The sequence below is a fragment of the Polypterus senegalus genome, chromosome 14, assembly GCF_016835505.1.
Source record: "Polypterus senegalus isolate Bchr_013 chromosome 14, ASM1683550v1, whole genome shotgun sequence".
Classification (NCBI taxonomy): Eukaryota; Metazoa; Chordata; class Cladistia; order Polypteriformes; family Polypteridae; genus Polypterus; species Polypterus senegalus.
The window spans coordinates 121617464-121640502 of NC_053167.1; positions in this window are offsets into that span (position 1 = coordinate 121617464).

Here is a 23039-nt window from a genome sequence, read left to right on the forward strand (position 1 = left end):
AGTAATATGGAAAAAGATGACCCACTGTGTCAACCCCTAACAGGAGCAGCTGAAAGAAGAAGAAGAAAGTACAGTGAGAGTAAAAACGTTAAAGCAGCTATGGTATTTAGAATAGTTTGACCATTCCGTGGACCATTATATTGTTACTGGTTAATTACAATCAGATGCATTAAACTAATAAACAATATGCGGTTAATTTCAGTGTATTTATAAAGCCGCGTCAGGAAAAGAAAGGATAACCACACAGGAACAGTAGCACTGCTTTGACGCTGGGTGCTGCCAGTGTGCAAAACTGAGGGGAGAACTTGCGTACGACAGGGTATGAGGTACCGTGGAAATGTGCGCGGCTTTACGGCAAGTTTAGGTTTTATACATCGCGATTTCAACATGGAAACGTTCTTATGCAACATTTCTGTGCGTATGCACCGTTTATACATGAGGTCCCAGGTGTTCTTGATGAATTCATTTTAAAGTCACCGTCTCGATCCACTGCACTAATTCCCTTCATAATTTTAAACACTTCAATCATGTCACCTTATTCTGCTATTGCTTAAACTGTAAAGGCTCAGCTCTTTTAATCTTTTCTCATAACTCATCCCCTGTAGCTCTAGAATCAACCTAGTCATTCTTCTCAGGACCTTTTCTGGTGCCATTATGTCCTTATTGTAGCCTGGAGAGTAAAACTGCACACAGTACTCCAGATGAGGCCTCACCAATGCATTATAAAGCTTGAGCAGAACCTCCTTAGACTTGTACTCCACACACAGCGCTATATAACTTGACATTCAATTAGCCTTCATAATGGCTTCTGAACACTGTCATGACTCCTAAATCCTTCTCATAAGGTGTACTCTTGATCTTCTGACCACAACTTGTGTATTTAAACCTCACATTTTCACTTCCTTTGCATAATATTTTACATTTACTGATATTAAATTTCATCTGCCAGAAATCTGCCCGAGCCTGTATGCTATCCAAGTCCTTCTGTAACGATATGACAGATTCTAAATTATCTGCTAATCCACCTATCTTGGCATCATCTGCAAACTTAACCAGCTTGTTACTTATATTCCTATCTAAATCATTTATATATCTTAAAAATAGCAAAGGCCCTAGCACTGACCCCTGCTGGACACCACTCTTAACATCAGCCTATTCTGAGAGGGTTCCTTGCACCATCGCCCTCTGCTTCCTGTGTCTGAGCCAATACTCACCCAGCCTAAACACACGCCCACCTAAAAATATCACCCTGAATTCCCAATTTTAGTCTGATACCCAACCTCTCATGAGACACCTTATCAAATGCTTTCTGAAAGACAAGATAAATAATATCATAAGCTCCACTTTGATTGTATCCTTTCATTGCCTCCTCATAGAAGTCCAGCAGTAAAACACGACCTCCCTCTTCTGAACCCGTGCTGACTGTTCTGAGTAACTCCTGTCCTTGCCAGGTGTTGCTCAATCTTAAGAATATGAGCAGTGACTTCCACCCATCTATCCATCCATACAGCTGACTTTTGAACCTTTTTTTCCAGTTGTGCAAGCATCACTTGAGTCATGGGTCCCAGTTCATTGTAGTGCACCACACTCATATGGGACCAGCACCAGACTGGACTGTTGACACAAGGCAGGTTGGGTGCATGGATGCATGTGGTTGACACAAAATTCTGACTCTATCATCTGTGTGCCTCAGCAGAAGTCGAGATTCACCAGACCAGGCTACCTTCTTCCAGTCTTCAGCTGCCCAGGTTCATTGAGCCTGTGCCCACTGCAGCTTCAGCTTTCTCTTCTTGGCTGACAGAAGTGGAACCCAACATGGTGTTCTGCTCTACTGTGTGACCAGCATATCATCGGCATAGAGGTGCATGTGTTTCTTGTTTTACACCCGGTGCTGCTAGGATAATAATAACACAGGTATTTTTATTTCAATAAACTAATTATTGTGTTAGGTTACTCATTACCTTAACAAGTAATTTGGAATATATAACGTATATCACTTTTAACGTGTAACCTCCAACACTGCTCCCGGGACTGTGCTGTTGAGCTTAACACTATACTTTCAGCCCATCAACATAAATTTAGTGATTTCTGAAATATTGTGACCGAATTTTTTAACCAGGAGAAGGCATAATGTTATAGCTCAAGCATTTGCCTCTGGAAATTTACCTTTTGGAAGCTTCTGCCTGTTGCTCCTGAAGGCATGGGTGAAGCTAATACATAAGCAGGCCAAAAGATATGATGGACACATGCAGAGTACAAAATCCTTAAGTGTAATCCGGGTAAGGGTTCACGTGGCCAAACTCTCATGAAGATATCTACAGTACATGTGTTCAACTGGATTCTCAGACACCAAACTGTTTCTATGAATTACATGTCTTTTTAGAAGTCAGGTATCTGTGAATAACAGGATTCTTAAAGAGGATGTAAACATTTCCTTTGAAAACTATAAAGAGAATCTTTTTTAAAATGGAGGGCTTCTTGGAAATAAAAAAAAAAATCTCTTCCTTAAAAGTTACTCCAGACAACCTTCATAAGAATGAAACAGTGACATGTCTGGTTTAGAAGATTTCCTGCCTTTGGTTTAATGTGTGCACTCTTTGCTCACAATATATACTTTGATGACGATGTATTCAGCTTATATAATATCTTATTTGTACAATGTCTGTACAGTAGATTACTTTATTTGTAAAAATCACTTGATACATGCCCTATAACCTTGAAATGGGTAAACAGGTTGGAAAAAGGATGGATATACGGACTCGATTTATAAAGAGGCAGCCTTTCAGCCGATGTTAGTAAAGCTTGTTTTCAACACAATATTATCTTTGAATATTTCACTTTCTCCTCTTTAGTCTGATTTGCATTAGCAAATCCTCTGAGGCAGTTTACACTACATTACTAATTAAAACATTCACACGAGAAGCTGCCAGGGCTGCCTGGTTAAATTAAAACTTCTAATAATTTGATTAATGAGCGGCATGGGGGTGGAGTTGTTAGCACTGCTGTCTTAAAGGTCCAGGAGACTCGGTTTAATTTCTAGTTTAGTGACTATTTGCACTGAGTTTGACCATTTCCAGGTTTTTGAATTAGATTAAGGGGGTTTAACAGTTTATGTATATGCACTATATATGTTACATTATATTGTAGAGCACTGTGGAAGAAAAATAGCCACACTAATCAGTTATCAAACAAAGCGGCTTATTATTACAGTACTTCAGTCTATTCAGTTCCCATCAAAGATAAGATTTAAATAACCTTGCTCATTCAATGATCAGTTTAAAAGTTTTAAGATCCGCCCCACCCCATATCCATTCCCATTATATCATGCAAGGTTTGGTAGCATTTTTGAAACATTAAATAAAGTAAGGATACGTATGGTTCCTTTGCAAATGAACACATGTCACAATAAGAGTCCAAAGACATTGAAAAATGTTTGGGGCAGCTACCCATATATTATGTCCTGGCTGCAAATGGGTAATTTTGATGAGATCTTCACAGGTTTGGGTCCGAAACATAACTGAATTGTGAGGAAAAATATGACGGTTTCAATGGCGGAGCAGGAAGTGACATCACCTGAGCTGGAACCGGGAGTGATGTCATCAGGACCAGAAGTGAAGTCATTAGTAGCGCCAGAAATGGAAATGACATCCTCATTACCACCAGAAATGGAAAGTGATGTCATCAGCAGCACCAGAAACAGAAAGTGACGTCTTTGGGACCGGAAGTGATGTAATCATTGGTATCGACACTGGGACCTAGTGGGATTTCCCGTGGATGGTTTTCAGAGGATTGAGTGAAAACGTCAGTGCAGCTCGCCACCCCCTGGTCTGGCGTGTTACTACTATTATTCAGGTCCTCTAGCTGCCTCACACATAATATTTGATAATTAGAGAAATTATTAATTAGTCCTGACTTTAAGATATAGAGTATTTCTAATGATATGAGACCATGAGACCCACAAAATAAATTCGATGAATTACTCTCATGAATTGCTTACCTTACCAAGTACTGTTAAACAAAAAGCTAGCCTTGTTACTTTAAAGTATATACGTTTTTTTTTTTTCTTAAACTTTAATCTTTTTGAAGGTGTAACTGGAGACAGCAGCAGACTTGTACCAGAGGAGAATTCAAGAAGAAGCCAACATTTCCTGGTGCTGAAAACCATCTTGCAAGCTGACAGAAAATGTGAAAGTAAACACATACAATAAAGCAAGCTAAATACAAAAAAGACAAATATTCATATTAATAAGTATAATAAAACCCGACAGCACTTTATTTACAATGTCACTTTCCCAGGCACCTAGCATACATTTATGAGGCAGCAAGTTCATTTTGAATTACTATTAATGCACAATTGTAAACTATATATCTTTCCTAGCTTGCGTATAACATTCTGGTAAATGTGCAGTCCTCTCAGTATCAGTTTGTTTTAAAAGTGGCTTTATGGCTTTTCATTTGCTTTTGTATTTTTGCTTTGAAGGCTACACCCCACTCATGAAAAATTAGTTACCATAAAGTGGCAGAATACATAGAAATATTAATGATTTCTTTTACAGAATTTAGTTATTTTATCCAAAATGGCAGCAAAACAATGTCCTGAGAGTGATTCAGGCTAAACATTGTAAAGTGGATCATTATATCTTACCCTGAGTCTACCTCAAGCTTAACTGTATTTACATAGAATTTTAAACTTCATTGAGGTTAAAAGCTGTTTCAGTTATTGCCTAATTGTAAGAAAGTGGACCAGCCATGTGTAGGTTTTGCATTAGGAAGACACAGAGAGGCTGTAGTCTTTCTTACTTTGTGCTCAGTGGCATAGGCAGTATAGGCAAATGTTTATGTTGACAAATGATCTGTGGCATTCATGCAGTGCACCCCCTGCCTTCCTCCTACTGTACTCTACTGTACAGGATGACATACAAACAGACTCTTTTTACTGTTCTGCCCTTCTCTTCCTTCTCTGATTAGTGCTGCTGCTGTCTGCTAAGCAGAAGGTAGCCAAAGATGTCAGATGTGTTTATCAAGGAGTCCCATTCTAAAAATCTCTCACCATACAGCTCAAATAATATTCTTTAAAGGCATGCAAGTGTAAGAAATAGTACACCTGCAAATGATATGACATGCAAAGCTTATCATTTTGCATAATTAATATGTTCTACAAAATAAATAATGGAAACTACATTTGGAGCAAATTTAGTTGGTTTATTCCAACCAAAGACTGACAAGATGTGGGGATGGGCAATCAAACAATGATAAAACCAAGGGGCCTCATGTATAAATGGAGCATATGCACAAAAATGTTGCGTAGGTCTGTTTCCACGCTCACTTCAAGATGTATAATAACTAAACTTGGCTAAACTTGGCACATTTTAACAGCAGCCTCACACCATGCATAAGCACTTTCCTGCTCAGTTTTGCAAAATGGTGGCACCCAGTGTCAAAGCAGATCTACCGTTTCTGTGTGGTGTCCCTTTATTTTTTAGTTTCACATCCATGACACAGGATTTATCAAGTACACCGAAATAAATTGCATATCGTTTACAAATTTAAGGCACTTAATTGTAATCAGTGTGTAACAATATAATGGTGCACAGAAGGGTCAGACTATTTCAAACACCATAACTGTTTTAGCTTTGTTACTCTCAGTGCACCACTCAGAGTATTTTAATCTGTTTATTGTATTTGTGTGTGGTAACTTACAGCAGAGGATACAGCTTCCTGCTCTGGAGGACATTTATAGCACATACTGTCTCAAGAAAGCCACCAGCATCTGCATGGATTCCAGTCCCCCTTGCCACAGTCTATTGGAACTTCCCACATCCGTCACACACTTCAGAGCGTTTCCTGCACGGACCTTGAGGCTCAGAAAAAGTTTCATCCCAAGAGTTAAAAACATACCCAATCAGTCCATCAAGTACTTCCGGTAGAACTGCCTGTACTCAGAATTACAATTACCTCACTGTAAACTTGCACTACAACTGTAATATTGCACAACCCTAACCTGCACTATATGTACATGTATATTGTACTTATGCTTTCATATAGCATATTTTTCATTTTTGTTTATCATATTATTATCATTTAGTAGGAAAATATGTCTATGAAGAAGTTGCATATTGAAAATCATTGTACCATACAATGACAATAAAGGACAACTAGACACTTTTTCAGATTTAGTTCCCTTTTGAAATTTAGCTTTATATATTTGGAAAATCATCTTGTACTGTTAAGTCTGCAAAATGTAATGAGATGCCTATGTATAGTGCAAATGCACTGTTTGCTGTGTTAGTTTGTTTTGTTATTAATGACACGAATAGTGGTATATTAATATTGATTAGTCTTTATAGCAGTTTCACACATTTTATAATTGTTGCTTTTTCAACAATGAAGCTTATTATGATTGACTAAAGTTATCTGGATGGGAGATGTTTTTTGGGGTTTTTACCGGCTGTCTTAGCATGGCTTAATTGGGATATTACTGTATTAATTAGTATAAATGGCCTCAAATGCCTTAAGGTAATTAATTGATCTTAAGTGAATAATGTGATCAAGTGAGCTTAATGAAATAGGGGATAAATATAATCCAAGCCAAAATTCTCATCAGGCCATTTAGGACTTAAAATACTATGAGCTTAAACGTGTTGAATTATCGACTGATCATTAACAGATGGGTATTTACTGCAAATAACATTTGTAGACAATTATCAACAAGTTTATTATGTTATTTAATGTCTTTAAAAGATGTTTGTCTACCTGGTCCTAAAGAAGAAAATTAAATTCTGAAGCACCTCAACCAAGGAAGACTTGATTGGAAGTTTCCTGTTAACATCTAGCTTCATATGTTCAATTAATATATTCTGGAAAATTATCAGCACTATTACGTTTGCAAAATGCAATAAGAAACCTTAGGGCTCAATAGTGGACATGTATAGCTCAAATGTTTTGTTTGTTTTTAGAAGACTAGGACAATTTACAGTAGAACAGGCCATTCAGCACAATAAAGCTCGCCAGTCCTATCCACTTAATTCTTCTAAAAGAACATCAAGTCGAGTTTTAATGGTTCCTAAAGTCCTACTGTCTACCACACTAATTGGTCCCTTATTGCATTTCCCTCTTAGTAGCCTGTATGAAGAAACACCTCCTAATTGTTTGTGTGGAATTCACCCTTAATAAGTTTCCAACTGTGTCCCCGTGTTCTTGATGAACTAATTTTAAAGTAACAGTCTCAATCCACTGGACTAATTCCCTTCATAATTTTAAACACTTCAGTCATGTTGATAGTGCTGAGTCCACTACGACTCCTAAATCCTTCTCATAAGGTGTACTTTTGATTTTCACACCTCCCATTATGTATTCAAACCTAACATTTCTACTTTCTATATGTAATATTTTACATTTCTTACATTAAATTTCTTCTGCCACAAATCTGCCCAAGCCTGCATGTTGTCCAAGTCCCTCTGTGCAGCAGGATATGGTGATAAAGGATAAAGATAGAAACGTACTCACAAACGAGGAGAGTGTGTTTTAGCTGATGTAAAGAGTACTTTGAGAGGCTGAAGAATAAAGAGAATGAGAGATAGAAGAGATCGGATGATGTGGAGAAGTGCAATGGATTAACAAGGAGGAATTAAGGACAGCTATGAAGAAGATGAAGAATGGAAAGGCAATTGTTCCACATGACACACCTGTGAAAGTATGGAGGTGTTTAGGAGTGATGGCAGTGGAGTTTTTAACCAGATTGTTTAATAGAATCTTGAAAAGTGAGAGGATCCCTGAGGAGTGGAGAAGGAGTGTAATGGTGCCGATATTTAAGAATAAGTGGGATGTGCAGAACTGTAATAACTACAGGGGAATGAAATTGATGAGCCACAGCATGAAGTTATAGGAAAGAGTAGTGGAAGCTAAGGTAAGAAGGGAGGTGATGATTAGTGAGCAGCAGTATGGTTTCATGCCAGGGAAGAGAACCACAGATAGGATGTTTGCTCTGGGGGTGTTGATGGAGAAGTACAGAGAAGCCCAGAAGGAGTTGCATTGCCTCTTTGTGGATCTGGAGAAAGCAACAACAACAACAACAACATTTATTTATATAGCACATTTTCATACAAACAGTAGCTCAAAGTGCTTTACATAATAAAGAATAGAAAAATAAAAGACACAATAAGAAAACAAAATAAAAAAAAATAAAGCATACGACAGGATACCTCGAGAGGAGTTGTGGTATTGTATGAGGAAGTCGGGAGTGGCAGAGAAGTACGTAAGAGTTGTACAGGATATGTATGAGGGGAGTGTGACAGTGGTGAGGACTGTGGTAGAAGTGATAGATGCACTGAAGGTGGAGGTGGGATTACACCAGGGATCGGCTTTGAGCCCTTACTTATTTACAATGGTGAAGAACAGGTTGACAGACGAGATTAGACAGGAGTCCCCATGGACTATGATGTTTGCTGATGACATTGTGACCTGTAGCGATAGTAGGGAGCAGGTTGAGGAGAGCCTGGAGAGGTGGAGATATGCCCTGAGAGGAGAGGAATGAAGGTCAATAGGAACAAGACAGAATACATGTGTGTAAATGAGAAGGAGGTCAGTGGAATAGAGAGGATGCAGGAAGACCAGCTATGCTAGTTGGGCTGGAGACAGTGGCACTTACCAAAGAACAGGTGACAGCACTGGAGGTGGAAGAGTTAAAGATGTTAAGATTTGCATTGGGTGTCATGAGGATGGACAGGATTAGAGGGTCAGCTCTTGTTGGAGGGTTTGGGGAAAGGTGAGATTGTGTTGGTTTGGACATGTTTGGACAGGAGAGATGCTGTTTTGGGAACAGGATGCTAAGGATTAAGCTGCAAGGTAAGAGGAAAAGAGGAAGGCCTAAGAGAAGGTTTATGGATGTGGCAAGAGAGGACATGTAGGTGATGGGTGTGGCAGAGCAAGATGCAGAGGATGTCAGGATATGGAAAAAGGTGATCCACTGTGGCGACCTCTAATGGAAGCAAATGAAAGAAGAAGAAGGATAATATTTGACATCTTCTAGTCCTTCAGATTTCTCTAGTGTCTAGTCTAAAAATAAGCGACTTTATATATGTAATTGCTAAGTTCCTTAAGCTATCCTTGATAAATATTATCTGGACCTGGTAATTTGTTTGATTTCAGCCTATTTAATCTCAGCAACACTTCTCCTTCTGCAATTTTCAAATCACTCAGTACCTCCTCATTAGTGCCTTTTACCACTGGGAGATTATCTGCTTCCTCACATTTTGTTGGTTCTTGACAACTGCGTTTCAGTTACTTTTTTAAATATACTTTGCTGTTTTTTATGCAATTGGAATTCTTAATTGCACACATGAGCTCCTTAAGCATGCAATAGTAGAAAAAGGCATCAAGGCCAAACAAGGCAGTGAGAGAAAAGAAAACTTAAAAAGAAAAATAGAGGTCACAAACGTATGCAAACCTAATAGTGCTATCACTTTTATCACCAACCACCTCACCAAATTCTGAGTTATGCCTGGTGATCTGCCTTTATCTACTAGGACAAATCATGAGCCTGCCCTCTGGTACCTTCTTACCCTGTACTAAAGCACAGTTCTGTAGTGACAGTTATTGAATCACCAAAACTTTGATTCCACGCCATCCAGACAACTGCTTATAATAGAAGTTCCGAAGGGGCTTACCTACTGAGCACTCCATCATAGCATAATAACAAATTTACAGTATCAAAGAAAAGAGACGAATGAAAAAAATGGCAAAAAATATAAAGAAAGAATAGATCATAGCAAACAAAGCACTTTCCCAATCACTTCCTTTCCATGCTCCGCTATTTCCAGTATTCAGTCCCAGAAAGAAAAAAAGAAAGATAGGTATTAATGGAAACATTAAGCTGAAAAGGGGTTAAGTCAAGGAAAATTGCTCAGCTAGGTTAGAATTCTATTTTTTTTTCTCATCTCAATGCATGTGCTGTTTGATGTACTTCAGGGTACTGTATCCACATTTTGCCTTGTGTCATTTTAGAATGCTTAAAATAACCTCAAAGTACCATCTGTAAATGTTAGACAATTTATGAAAATGTTAATGGGCGCATCTGTGGCCAATGTGCAAATCATTCTAAATGCAAGTCACACCAGGACAAAAATAAGCAGCAGTTTTTCATAAGATGATTAACACTTAAGCAGCAGTGCAAAGTTCTCTCATTTACATTCTTCAAGGATTTAGAGACATTCAAATATTAGATGAAAAACTACGATGAGAAACATATACAAAAATAAGCAATTTCTTCCACATTTATAGATGCCTAACTAACAGACTTTTGGGTGATCTTCAGTCTGGTTCTAGCTGAAGACTGTATTGGGTGAAATTTTTAGGCACAATACAAATGCAATGATTTTCAGGTTTATGCAGAGTACATAAAAAGGGGAAAATCAGCAAACAGAAAATGGACACAGCTGCTGCCCAAGTACCAAAAATTAGACTTTAAATGCAAAGTACCAGACATGCTCACATAACTGAGTAAGTCACTCAGATACAGCAAATGCTTGTGGAGACTTGTAACACGGGAAATTTTTCAAAACCAATGTCATCACATAATAGAATTGTGTGGATTTAGGATGGGAGTCAGGGGTGAGCTGGGACATCACTGTCAGCTTTAGTCATTTAGTCTGCATTTTGATGTCTGTTTGTTATTCACTCATTCATTATCAAGTCAGTCAGTCAGTCATTTTCCAACCCGCTATATCCAAATGCAGGGTCATGGGGGTCTGCTGGAGCCACTCGCAGCCAACACAAGGCACAAGGCAGGAACAAACCCCAGGCAGGGACACACACACCCACACACCAAGCCCACACTAGGGACAATTTAGGATTGCCAATGAGGAAACTGGAGTACCTGGAGGAAACCCATGCAGACACGGGGAGAACATGCAAACTCCACGCAGAGAGGACCAGGGAAGTGAACCCGGGATTCCTTCCTGCGAGGCAGCAGCGCTACCACTGCACCACCATGCCACCCTTCATTATCAAGTGTATTAACAAATTAATTGTATTAAAATACTTTAAACTTTTAGCACTGTCAGAGGTGGCTGGGGTGGCGACCCGGCCGGGATACCCAGGAGGACCGGAGGAGGGCTTGCGCCTTCCCCAGGCCATCTGGGGGCGACCACCCTGGTTCCTTTGGGGGCCACGGGTACAGAGCTTTGAAGCTCCACCCAGTAGGGGCTCGTGGTCACTGCCAGGGGGCGCCCCCATGCCTTTGGAGCCCTGGACCAATCAATCAATCAATCAACATTTATTTATATAGCACATATTCATACAAAAAAAATGTAGCTCAAAGTGCTTTACAAAATGAATAGAAAAATAGAAGACACAATAAAAAATAACATAAGTCAACATTACTTAACATAGAATAAGTAAGGTCCGATGGCCAGGGTGGACAGAAAAAACAAAACAAAAAAAAATCTCCAAAAGCTGGAGAAAAAAAAATAAAATCTGTAGGGGTTCCAGACCAAGAGACCGACCTGTCCCCTCTGGGCAATCTACCTAACATTAGTCCAACAGTCCTCTTTGTATTTAGGGTTTTCATGGAAGAACCTGATGATGATGGTCACGTAGACTTCTGGCTTTCAGTCCATCAATGTTGGTGCATCATGATGCTTTGAGTAGGTGGTGGTGGCGCAGGGCCGCCACCACAAAGAAACCGGAAAAAGAAACAGAGGAGAGAGTAGAGGTCAGTACGGATTTTGGAGCCACTGTGAATAGTTATTATGAAGAATTGAACATACAGAGTATCAGTATTAAGTTAAAGTGAATTTAGGAGAAGGCCATGTTAAAGTAATGTGTTTTCAGCAGTGTTTTAAAGTGCTCTACTGTATTAGCCTGGCGAATTCCTATTGGCAGGCTATTCCAGATTTTAAGTGCATAACAGCAGAAGGCCGCCTCACCACTTCTTTTAAGTTTAGCTTTTGGAATTCTAAGGAGACACTCATTTGAAGATCTAAGGTTACGATTTGGAATATAACGTGTCAGGCATTCCGATATATAAGATGGAGCGAGATTATTTAAGGCTTTATAAACCATAAGCAGTATTTTAAAGTCAATCCTGAATGACACAGGCAACCAGTGTAGTGACATCAAAACTGGAAAAATGTGTTCGGATTTTCTTTTCCCAGTTAGGATTCTAGCAGCTGCATTCTGCACTCGTTGCAAGTGATTTACAGTATGTCTATGGACCTCAGCACTTCCGCCACACCAGGAAGTGCTGGGGGGAAGAAGAGCAGGGACACCCGGAGTGCTTCCGGGGATACAGCCGGCACTCCTGCCACACGAGGGCGTGTTGGTGGGAGATTGCCAGGAAGCACCTGGAGCACATCTGGGTGTGGATAAAAGGGGCCGCCTCCCTTCATTCAAGGCTGGAGTCGGGTGAGGATAGGACGAGGCAGGAAAAGAGACAGTGGAGGCGGCCTGAAGAGAAAGGCAGAGTGTGAGAGGCCTGGACTTGTGGGGTTTGTGGTGCACTTGTGACTGTGTAAATAAACATGTGGTGGGAAAAATGAACGCGTCTGCCTGTCTATGTCTGGGCCAGCCTCCACAGCACCTACATGCAGCATTAGTATTCTAAAAAATTCTCAACATCATTTATTCTTTTATTTAATGTGGTACAATAATGTAGTTTGGTTTATTTGTAGAAGCTTGACTCATTTGTTGATATTCTTTTTCATTTTTATAATTGAATACGTTTTAAGTAATACCCCCCCTAATTGCTGGCCTTTTTATTAAAATGTGCTGGTAAACCTCATTCACCATTATTATTATTATTTTAATTTAACCATCTCATATATGCGCATTTCTGTTTTTTACAATAGTTACCACTGATATCTTAGAGCTCAAGTAGTGTGTTTTTTTTTTCCCAAGTTTGCACGAGTCTTGATATTTCAAATTCCAGCTCTTCTCTACACTAACAATAATCTCCTTAAATGTGTTGTGTCGTTAAAGTAACAAAGCTCAAAGATTTATTTAAATAAGAATCAGAAGATCAAGTTTAATCAGAAACTGAGCAAGAATATGTAACCAAGAATCAGTCTTACCTTTTCCCAAAGCCTAAATCAGAAACCAAAAGTCATAGTGGAAAAAAAAATCACATTGGAAGTAAAAATAAAGCCATGTAAACTGCTCATCATAGTAATTTAATTCAATTTTCGGATGACCAGGAAGTATACAGTAACCTTCATAACGAAAGATGAAAGTAGCACAACATTTTGATGCACAACAACAAAAAAAAAGATATCACATTAAAAGAAGTTAAAATATTCAAAGGATCTGAAAAACATTTCAGAACTTTTTTAGAATGAATTATCAGAGTCAGCATAAGCCTGAACCTTTATGGCAAAAAAAGTTTCCAAAAAAAATTCATAAAAAAAGAAAAAATGTAGAAATGGTTCAAAACAACAAAATGAGTGCAGGAAAAGTGGTTTAGCAAAGAGGATTAACTTAAATGGAGGCCCAAATCTCATAACATGATTACACAGAGTCTAGGGTTCAAATAAAGGATGGTTTATTTAACCAAATTCTTCCACAAAGTGGCATAAATGCAAGCAATTTCTTTACACAAACCACAATTCTCTCACCACCGCACTGCCCTCCTCCAGTGAAGTGTTGCTCTTCATCCTCTTAGCTCCGACTTGCCTGGATAAGGGAGTGTGGTCCCTTTCATTAAGGACCGGGAGTTCTTATGTTGCCAGGTCCACTACCCAATGGAAGTACTTCTGGGTCATACAGAAGTCCCATTTATTAGGGCATGCATCTCCCCCCATTGCAGCACCCATGGTCTCCAGCAGGGCTGTGTTGCAGGACTACATCTCCCAGCATTCCCCACTGGTTCCCAAATGGGTGCCGATACAGAGGGCTGCTGCTATATTGTGTTCCGGGGGGAATAAAGAGTCCCTTACAGCATCTTTCACTCCCACTGGGCTGTCCGTCCATTACTTCCGGATCCGGCTTCTTCCTTTCTCCTGGCCGGGGACCTACCCATGTCCTACCCATGTGGCATTTAAAACTGCTTTCTTAAAAAATGTATTTGATTGTCTGCAATTAGATTCAACTGAGAAATTGCTGGACTTGTTTTGTAAATAAGAATTAAAATTTCATTTTTTGTGAATATTTTTTTTTTTTCCAACAGTAACGTGGAGGACTATTACACTGAAAAAAATGCCTCTGCAAACACTAGACACAAAAACTTTAAATGGGAGTTGTTTTGCTTTTATTTAGTAAAAAATCTGCCAATGGAGTAAGCAAAATTTACTTGGCAAGATTTCTTAAAGTAAGCTAAATAATCGTAAATACAATTTTTTTGACAAGTCAATAATTCTTACAATAAGGAAAATAAGATTTAAGATCATAATATAATACTTTTCCACTTGCTCAGATTTCATTTTTTGCAGTGTAGTGCAATAATGTAAGTTATGAGAAGTTTGTGAGAGTAAATTGTACCATCATAGTAAACCAATTTAGAGTAACTAATTAAAAGGCGTACCTTCAGATACATTTGTTAGCTCTGCATGACCTACCAACAATGGCTTTCATTAAAAGCAAGCCAAGCCACGAGGCCAAAAATCTAAACAATAGTGAGTAACGCTTGTCAGACTGGGAATGGAAATTCAGGTGAGCAGGCTGACTAGGAGCCACGCCACTCAGGTAAGAAAAAAAATTAAGGGAATGGTTAGAAACAAACAGTAGCTTCTAAAAAAGTACTAGACAAAAGTAAGAATTGAAAAGGAGGCACAGGGTTGAATATGCAATTCATTCAAAGCCTTTTTGCTGTGGCACAATGTCAGAATGCTGTTTTTCATTTATCTTCCTTCATGCGTATAAAATGCTACTGCAGAAAAATGAATGCTGCTGAGCAATTGTTTTGTTGTGGAATCATACCACAATCCATCCCAATCCAACCATTTGCACTTTGGAAACTGCTTCTAACCAGATGTGAACCTATGGTGTGTGAATTACAAAGTCTCTTAGAAGCAGCTACAGTGAGAGCCATAGCCAAACTCCGACTCTCTGGCAAGTTGGAATTACCGGTAAACACTGCAAGTGAAACTCTTACTGGTGACATCAGCTGAGCTCTCTTCTTTCTCTCTTTCACTCAGCTCCCACCTTCTACATGACATCACAACTTCAGTCCTCCTGTCCACAGTGCAAATCTTGCTCACTACGCCAAGTGTTTTGTAATGAAATCACCCCATGAGCAATCCCAGTCAAATAATTTACACTGTGGTAACTGTGACAAAACTGAAACTTGTGGATTACAAAGGGACTCACAAGCAGTTTCTTTACATTGACAGAGATAGAACTCCCATATTCAGATGTTATAGGAAGGAAAGTGATTTAACTTGGCAACCCAGGGGCAGCAAATTAATGTAGTGTGGGGTGAATACTCACTCAATTAATTAATTATTAGTCTTAAAATTTCGACAGTGCTGGTTATTAACTGGTTGTTAAATAAAACAATCAACAAGACACTCCTCAAGAGATGCTAAGGTTGAGTGAGGGGGCGATGTTTCAGTTTCCAGTTGGGATACAAGAAATATGAATTCTGTATAATTTACAATGTTTTGAGAGATCTGTACAATTTTTTAACAAAGTTCATAAACTGGGGAAAGAATACATTAACACTTTCACTTTCTCTGTTGGGGTACAGATGTGACTGAAGACTTTCACAAATTTCACCTCCAAATTTCACCTCCTATTCTTTATTTATTGTCTGTATGACAATATATGGAGACGGTCCCCAAACCTTTATCTGTTTTTGTGCAGTATTTTTTCTTCTTTATTGGACTTTCCACAATTGGCAAAGTCGGCAGGATTGTTTTTCATCTTTTTTCAACATGTCGGAAGAACACGACCTAAACACAGTGTTGAGTACCATCATGGACGCTCTCCAGACTTTAAACATACAGATGGGCGAAACTCTGACCCAAATAGCAGACGCCGAGGCTCGTGCTGCTGCAGGAATACAGACGGAGTCCACTCGGTCACAGCCTATTCAGCTGACTACACTTACTGAGTCTGATGACAGCGAGACATATTTTTTGATTTTTGAATGTACCACTAAGCGGAACACATGGCTGAGGTCGGAATGGGTGTACCAACTGGCTCCCTACCTGAAAGGGACAGCGCAGATAGCCTATTATGACCTAACTGAGGAGCAGGCTGCTGATTATGAAGCTCTGAAACTGGAGGTTTTTAAACGCTACGGCGTATCAGCAGGCAAGAGAATGGAGGGAGTGGCAGTTCGATCCTGAGAGGCCATTAAGAACCCAAGGCTTTGAAGCTTGGGGAAAAGTTTGTCACTGGCTACGGCCAAATAAAATGGCCGAGCTGTTAGCATGCGAGACATTCATTCATGCCCTCCCTGACCATATTGCCCAGCAAGTCCGGAAGCATAACTTTGAGGATATGGATTCCTTAATTAAAATCGCAGAGCATCACTGGGCGGCCTATAAATCAGGGCGGTCAGAACGGTTCTCTCGCCGGACCCAACAGGCACGTGGGGCAGCTCCTGAGCCCACCCGACAAGCTCCCGAGCCTGCCGTCCGTGAACGGAACAGACCAGCCGGTCTTCCCCGCTGTTTCAAGTGTGGGGAGATCGGACATCTGTCCCCCAACTGTACATACGAGCCCATGGATTGCTCATTAGTAAGGGGAGTAAGGTATTGTGACTAACCCTTTATCTCTTCCTTATACAGGTGCAGTTATTATAAATGGCAGGAAGAAAAGGGCAATGTTTGATTCCGGGAGTAACATCTCTATTGTTCCTGCCCGATTCGTTTTACCACAACAGTGGACTAACATAAAAACTAGTCTAAAATGTATTCATGGGGACATCCAGTATTATAAATCGGCCAGATGTGTGGTAAATGTGAATCACAATCTAACCAGTATGGCCATGGCTGTGTTACCGGATCTCCCTGTTCAAGTCATATTAGGAAGAGATTGGAATAAAATTACCAGCGGTAAAAACGTAACTGTACCTAAAAAGCATTTGGGCTTAGTAATGGAGAATACTGCTCTGACTGCCTCCACACAGTGTCCCTCAGTAGCATGGACCTATGCGGGTACCCAATGTGAAGAAATCGATGTCCCATCGTCCTCTGCGGGAGCTAGTACAGTTAACGTGGAGGACGTGGAGGCAGAAGTCCCTCCCATTGAGGTCGAGCGAGACCCAATTCAGGATTTAACTTCCCAATTCTTATTAACACCCTCCTCGTTTAAAAGAGAACAATGGAACAATAATTTCATAAAATTCGCTAGGAATGCAATAGTATCTACCGAGGGTTATACAACCCCGAATTCCATGCCACTGATGCCGTTCTTTGTAATTAAAAATGAATTATTATATAGAGTGGCCAAACACAGAGGTGAAGTGAGAGCACTGCTGTTAATTCCACGCACTTTTTGGTGACAAATGTGTGAGTTGCCACATGCTCATCTTCTAGGAGTCCTTTTAGGCTCTGATAAAACATTGGAGAAAATAAAACTCCAATTTTATTGACCGGGAGTTAATGAGGAAGTCCAACGATTTTGCACTTCCTGTCCACAGTGTCAACTTCGTCAGATTCCAAGAAGGACTCAAGCTCATCTTGTTCCCCTTCCCCTTATTGATATCCCTTTTGAACGAGTTGGAATTGATCTCATAGGAGCCCTAGAACCCTCGTTAAAGGGCTTTAAATATATTCTAGTCCTAGTAGATTATGCCATTCGCTTCCCTGAAGCTGTTCAATTGCGCTCAGCTAATACTAAAAACATCGCACGGGAATTAGTAGGGATATTCGCTTGTGTTGGGATCCCCAAAGAGGTTTTAACGGACCAAGAGACTCCCTTCACTTCGGAGAAGTTCAGGGAAATAGCCCAATTACTCAGAATAAAACATGTAAATGTCAGTCTATCATTCCCAAACCAATGGGTTGGTAGAACGTTTTAATCAAACTTTGAAACAGATGTTACGTAAAGTAGTTAACGAGGATGGAAGAAACAGGGATCAGTTGTTTCCTCTCATTTTGTTTGCTTATCCGGAAGTCCCTCAGAACTCTACTGGTTTCTATTCTTTGAATTATTATATGGAAGACAAACCCAGAGGACTTGTGGATATGCTAAAAGAAGGATGGGAAGAGGAGGTCCTCCCTACTTCAAATATTCTTGAATATATCATACAATTACGCGATAGGCTAGAGAAAATTAGACCTATTCTAAAAGAGAATTTGGAAAAATCACAAGCAGTGCAGTCGCGTTATTACACCATTCAGGAGTTCATCCCGGGTGATTGTGTTATGGTGTTAGTCCCGACTTCTCATTCAAAATTGTTAGCACATTGGCAAGGCCCTTATGAAATTAAGGAAAGGAAACGACTTGCTGATTATTTGGTTAAACATCCCAATCGTCGACCGAGTGAATGCGTATATATTATTAATCTGCTGAAACTGTGGAAGGAAAGGGAACTTGATCCCTCCTTCGGCCAGCCTCGTTCTCTTTTTATGTCATGTGCCCACCTTAATTTTGGTTCTGATTTGACCCCGAACAACGACAAGATCTCGAATTGGCTATCTTGTCTGTCCCTAAAGTCGTGGATGAAATACCTGGACGAACTGCGTTGATTGTTCATGACATCATTACTAACCCTGGAGTGATTGTCAGAGAGAGACCCTATAGACTCCCGGAAGCAAAGAAAGCGGAAGTAGAGTTGGAAATTAGATGAATGCTAGAGTTAGGGGTTATTGAAGAAAGTTATAGCCAATTGTCTTAGTTTCTAAACCCAATGGATCATGGAGGTTCTGTAATGACTTTCGTCGACTTAATCAGGTCTCTAAATTTGATGCGTATCCCATGCCGCGAGTGGATGATTTACTTGATCGGTTGGGGAACACACAATTCCTAACTACTCTTGACATGACAAAAGGGTATTGGCAAATTCCCTTAATGGACTCCGCTAAAGAAAAAAACACTTTTAGTATACCCAGTGGATATTGGCAATACAGGGTCCTTCCTTTTGGTTTGCACAGGGCACCAGCTACTTTTCAATGTCTGGTAGACATACTGCTACGGCCCCACAATTTATATAGTGCCGCCTACCTGGATGACGTCCTCATCTATTCCGGCACATGGAAGGACCATGTATGGCAGGTTAAAGCAATACTGTCCACACTGGTGTCAGCAGGGCTTCGTATTAATCCAAAAAAATGTTTTTTTGGATTAAGGGAGGTCAAATATTTAGGCTACCTAGTAGGGGGGTTTTGTTAAACCATAATGTAATAAAATTGATGCATTAATGAATTGCCCTGTCCGATAAATAAGTGGTAGGTGCAAGCATTTTTGGAAATGGCACGTTACTATCGCCGTTTTGTACCTCACTTCTCTGAAATTGCTACACCCTTATCTAATTTAACAAGGAAACGAGCACCTTTAAAAGTGGTATGGGATGATTCGGTTGAGAAAGCATTCAGTGACTTAAAATTGGCCCTTACGTCAGCACCTGTATTGAGATCTCCTGACTTTTCTATTCCTTTCATCGTCCAGACCAAAGCATCAGCCACAGGATTGGGTGCCGTGCTGAGCCAATGTGTCGACGGTGCTGAACATCCCATTATGTACCTCAGTCAGACACTGCTGGAACGTGAAACCAAGTATGCTGCGGTGGAGCGAGAAGCCTTGGCGATTAAGTCGGCTATCACGTCATTGAGGTACTACCTATTGGGGCGTGAATTTACTCTGGTGACGGATCATGCTGCTTTGCAGTGGATGTCTCTTCATCGTGAGTTTAATCCTTGCATCACTAGGTGGTTTTTAGATCTTCAACCTTATCATTTTAGTGTCATTTATCATAGAGGTTCTTTGCAGGCCAACTCAGATGCTCTCTCACGTGTCCACGACCTCTCGTGCAGGTCACCCGATCCGATGGGTCTGGGCTTTGGGGTGGGGTCATGTCACACACGTGTGATTAGGAGGCAGTCAAAGAGCCTAAAGGTGAGTGAAATATCGCAACATCACTTCCGGCTCCTGTCTCAACCTGCCAACCATTTCCTGTCCCATAATCTCTCTGTCTAGAAAACCGCCATCTTTACATCAGTAAAATGTTCATTGTTCCTGAAATGACTTTGAATCAGTTTCTTTATTTATTGTCTGTACAACAATATATGGGGACGGTCCCCAAACCTTTATCTGGTTATGTATAGTATTTTTTCTTCGTTATTGGACTTTCTACTATATATATATATATATACTGTATATATATATATATATATATATATATATATATATATATATATATATATATATATATATATATATATATAGTGATAAACGATTCGAGAAACAAATCAAAAAGTGTTGGGGAATTGCCCCGTATATTGCTTAACAGCAAAAGTTGGTCCAATTAAATGAAAAAAACATCCAAATATCAGACAACAAAAGACGGTGAACTGGTGGCTTTTATAGGGAAGACAAAATGGCTGCAGGAAATGATGAAAATGGAAGTGACGTCTTTAGAGGGGGACCGGAAGTGACATCATCATTGTGGGACCGGAAACGACGTCATTGCCAGGAGCCGGAAGTGATGTCATCAATGAGGGACCGGAAGTGATGTCATCTCCAGGAGCCGGAAGTGAAGTGAATGAGGAAGTGATGGGAGGGTTATTTCCCTGACTTATTGTTTATACTGTGAATAGGTTCAATTGTCTTCTTTAGTTCTATAAAGTCAGAGAGAGAGGCATTAGTATCATGAAACAAACCCTTATCATTTGTTATTTTGCTCGCCTGAGGACTTGTTGACTGCTTCCTAATCGCGTGTGTGTGACAATATATATATATTATGGGGTGCCAAACAGGCAATTACAATGATTTTCGGAATATATAAAGTCAGCGTTGGAATATATAAAGTCTTTCCTGAATATATAAAGTCAGTGTCGGAATATATAAAGTCATTCCTGATTATATACAACGTCAAAGCATGAGTATATAAAATCAGAGTGGGAATATATAAAATCATCCCTGAATATATAAAGTCAACGTTGAAATATATAAACTCATTCCAGAATATATAAATTTTAAGTCAGATTACAGTGGAACCGAAGTAATTTCCCCCATAGGATTGTATGTAAATACAATTAATCCGTTCCAGACTGTACAAACTGTATGTAAATATATTTTTTTAAAGATTTTTAAGCACACATATAGTTAATTATACCATAGAATGCACAGTGTAATAGTAAAATAAATGTAAAAACACTGAATAACAGTGAGAAAACCTTGAACAACAGAGAAAACTAACATTGCAAGAGTTCGCATTGTAGCGCTACGAAGCGCTTGTTAAAAACACTTTTTTTTGATGAGTTTTAAGCACAGGAAAAAAAATTTAATTTTCAAAAATCCGTAATTTAATAAACCACCAAGAAAAGTAACATTGCAACAATGCACGCTACGAACCAATCGTTGTTAACAGAAGTGAAGTGGAGGTTAAAATCCAATAGAACAAAGTCTTCATTAAATACAACAAGGTTAAAACAATGCTCGGATCTGTCTCTTTAAAAACAAGCCTTATGCATCCAGCCATCTCTCTCACGTGCGTGCGTGTGTGTGTGTTTGTCTTTTTCTCTCCCGTGCCTGTGTGTGTGTCCCTCTCATGCGTGTGTGTGTGTCTCTCTCTCTTTCTCTCTGCACAGGGAATGCATAGGGAGAGACTGAACACTTGCGGAAATCATTGGCGCACACAAACTGAAAGGGAAACTGGCTTGTTCGTATACCGAGTCTTTGGTCGTAAACCGATTTGTACGTTTTCCGACACGTTCGTGAATCGAGGTTCCACTGTATATTGATATTGATTGAAACGACTCAGGCACATTTTTATCAAACTCAATGAGTTCCTAATACAACATAATGAAATAAGTTAACAAAAACTTCTTCAGAAAAATGTAAAAAAAAAAAAACACTGCTCAGTAAATTTATTCAAATTTATGTATGTACCTGGCATTTTGAACACTCTGCTTATTTATTCTTTTTGTATGGGCGCATTTTTGGACGAACCTCCCAAGCCCGATCGACTCTGAGTTTACCTTTCACTAGTACAAGTGAAATGACGAGCATGGAAATTAGAGAATATTTGATGGAACTAGATCATTTTATTTGTGAATTTTCCTAATTTTATATATTCGGGAATGATTTTATGTATTCCCATGCTGATTTTATATATTCAGGAAGGACTTTATATATTCCGCCGCTGACTTTATGTAATCAGGCTTTGGTGTTATATATTCAGAACACTGACTTTATATATTCCGAAAATCATTATATTTGCCTGTTTGGCACCCCATAATAAATATATATGTATATATATATATATATATATATATATATATATATATACAGGGTGGTCCAGATCTAATTATACAGATCAATATCATCTGGAAGACTTTGATTTATGCGGGGACGATTTCAGTTTGGCGCGAAGACAATTCTTCATGTCATCAGTTCATACACTTCTCGATGGTCCTGGATTTTTCGGGTGATTTTCTATGTAATAAACTTAATAAGTTATAGCGTAATGAAAATTGCATAATTTGATCTGGAGCACCCCATATATATATATATATAGTCACACACATGTGAATAGAGGACAACCAAAGGGCCTGATTAAGCACAACAGAATGACAGGTGGGGGATTGTAACAGAGTATTAACACCTTTGTCCCTACCTCAATAGAAAAATGGAAGATTTACAGTCCTACCTTACGTAGCTCCCACATGTTAAAGTCCATTCCAGCTACAGAAGATGGCAGCTCCCAAAGATTACTTCACGTCCAGTCTCTTCCTTCTGACTTATTCCTGATTTTCTGTCTCCTAATTACGATGTCAGATCTGGCTCTTTTGATCATCATCACATCTGCCAAAATTTATTTTCCCGTTTGTCATTGTATTTCCTACTGGGTACCCATAAAAGCACTGGGAAATAATTTTGTAATTGTCAATGTCTGTTTTACACATCTTTGACCGTGGCTTCAGTCCAAAATCAAATCA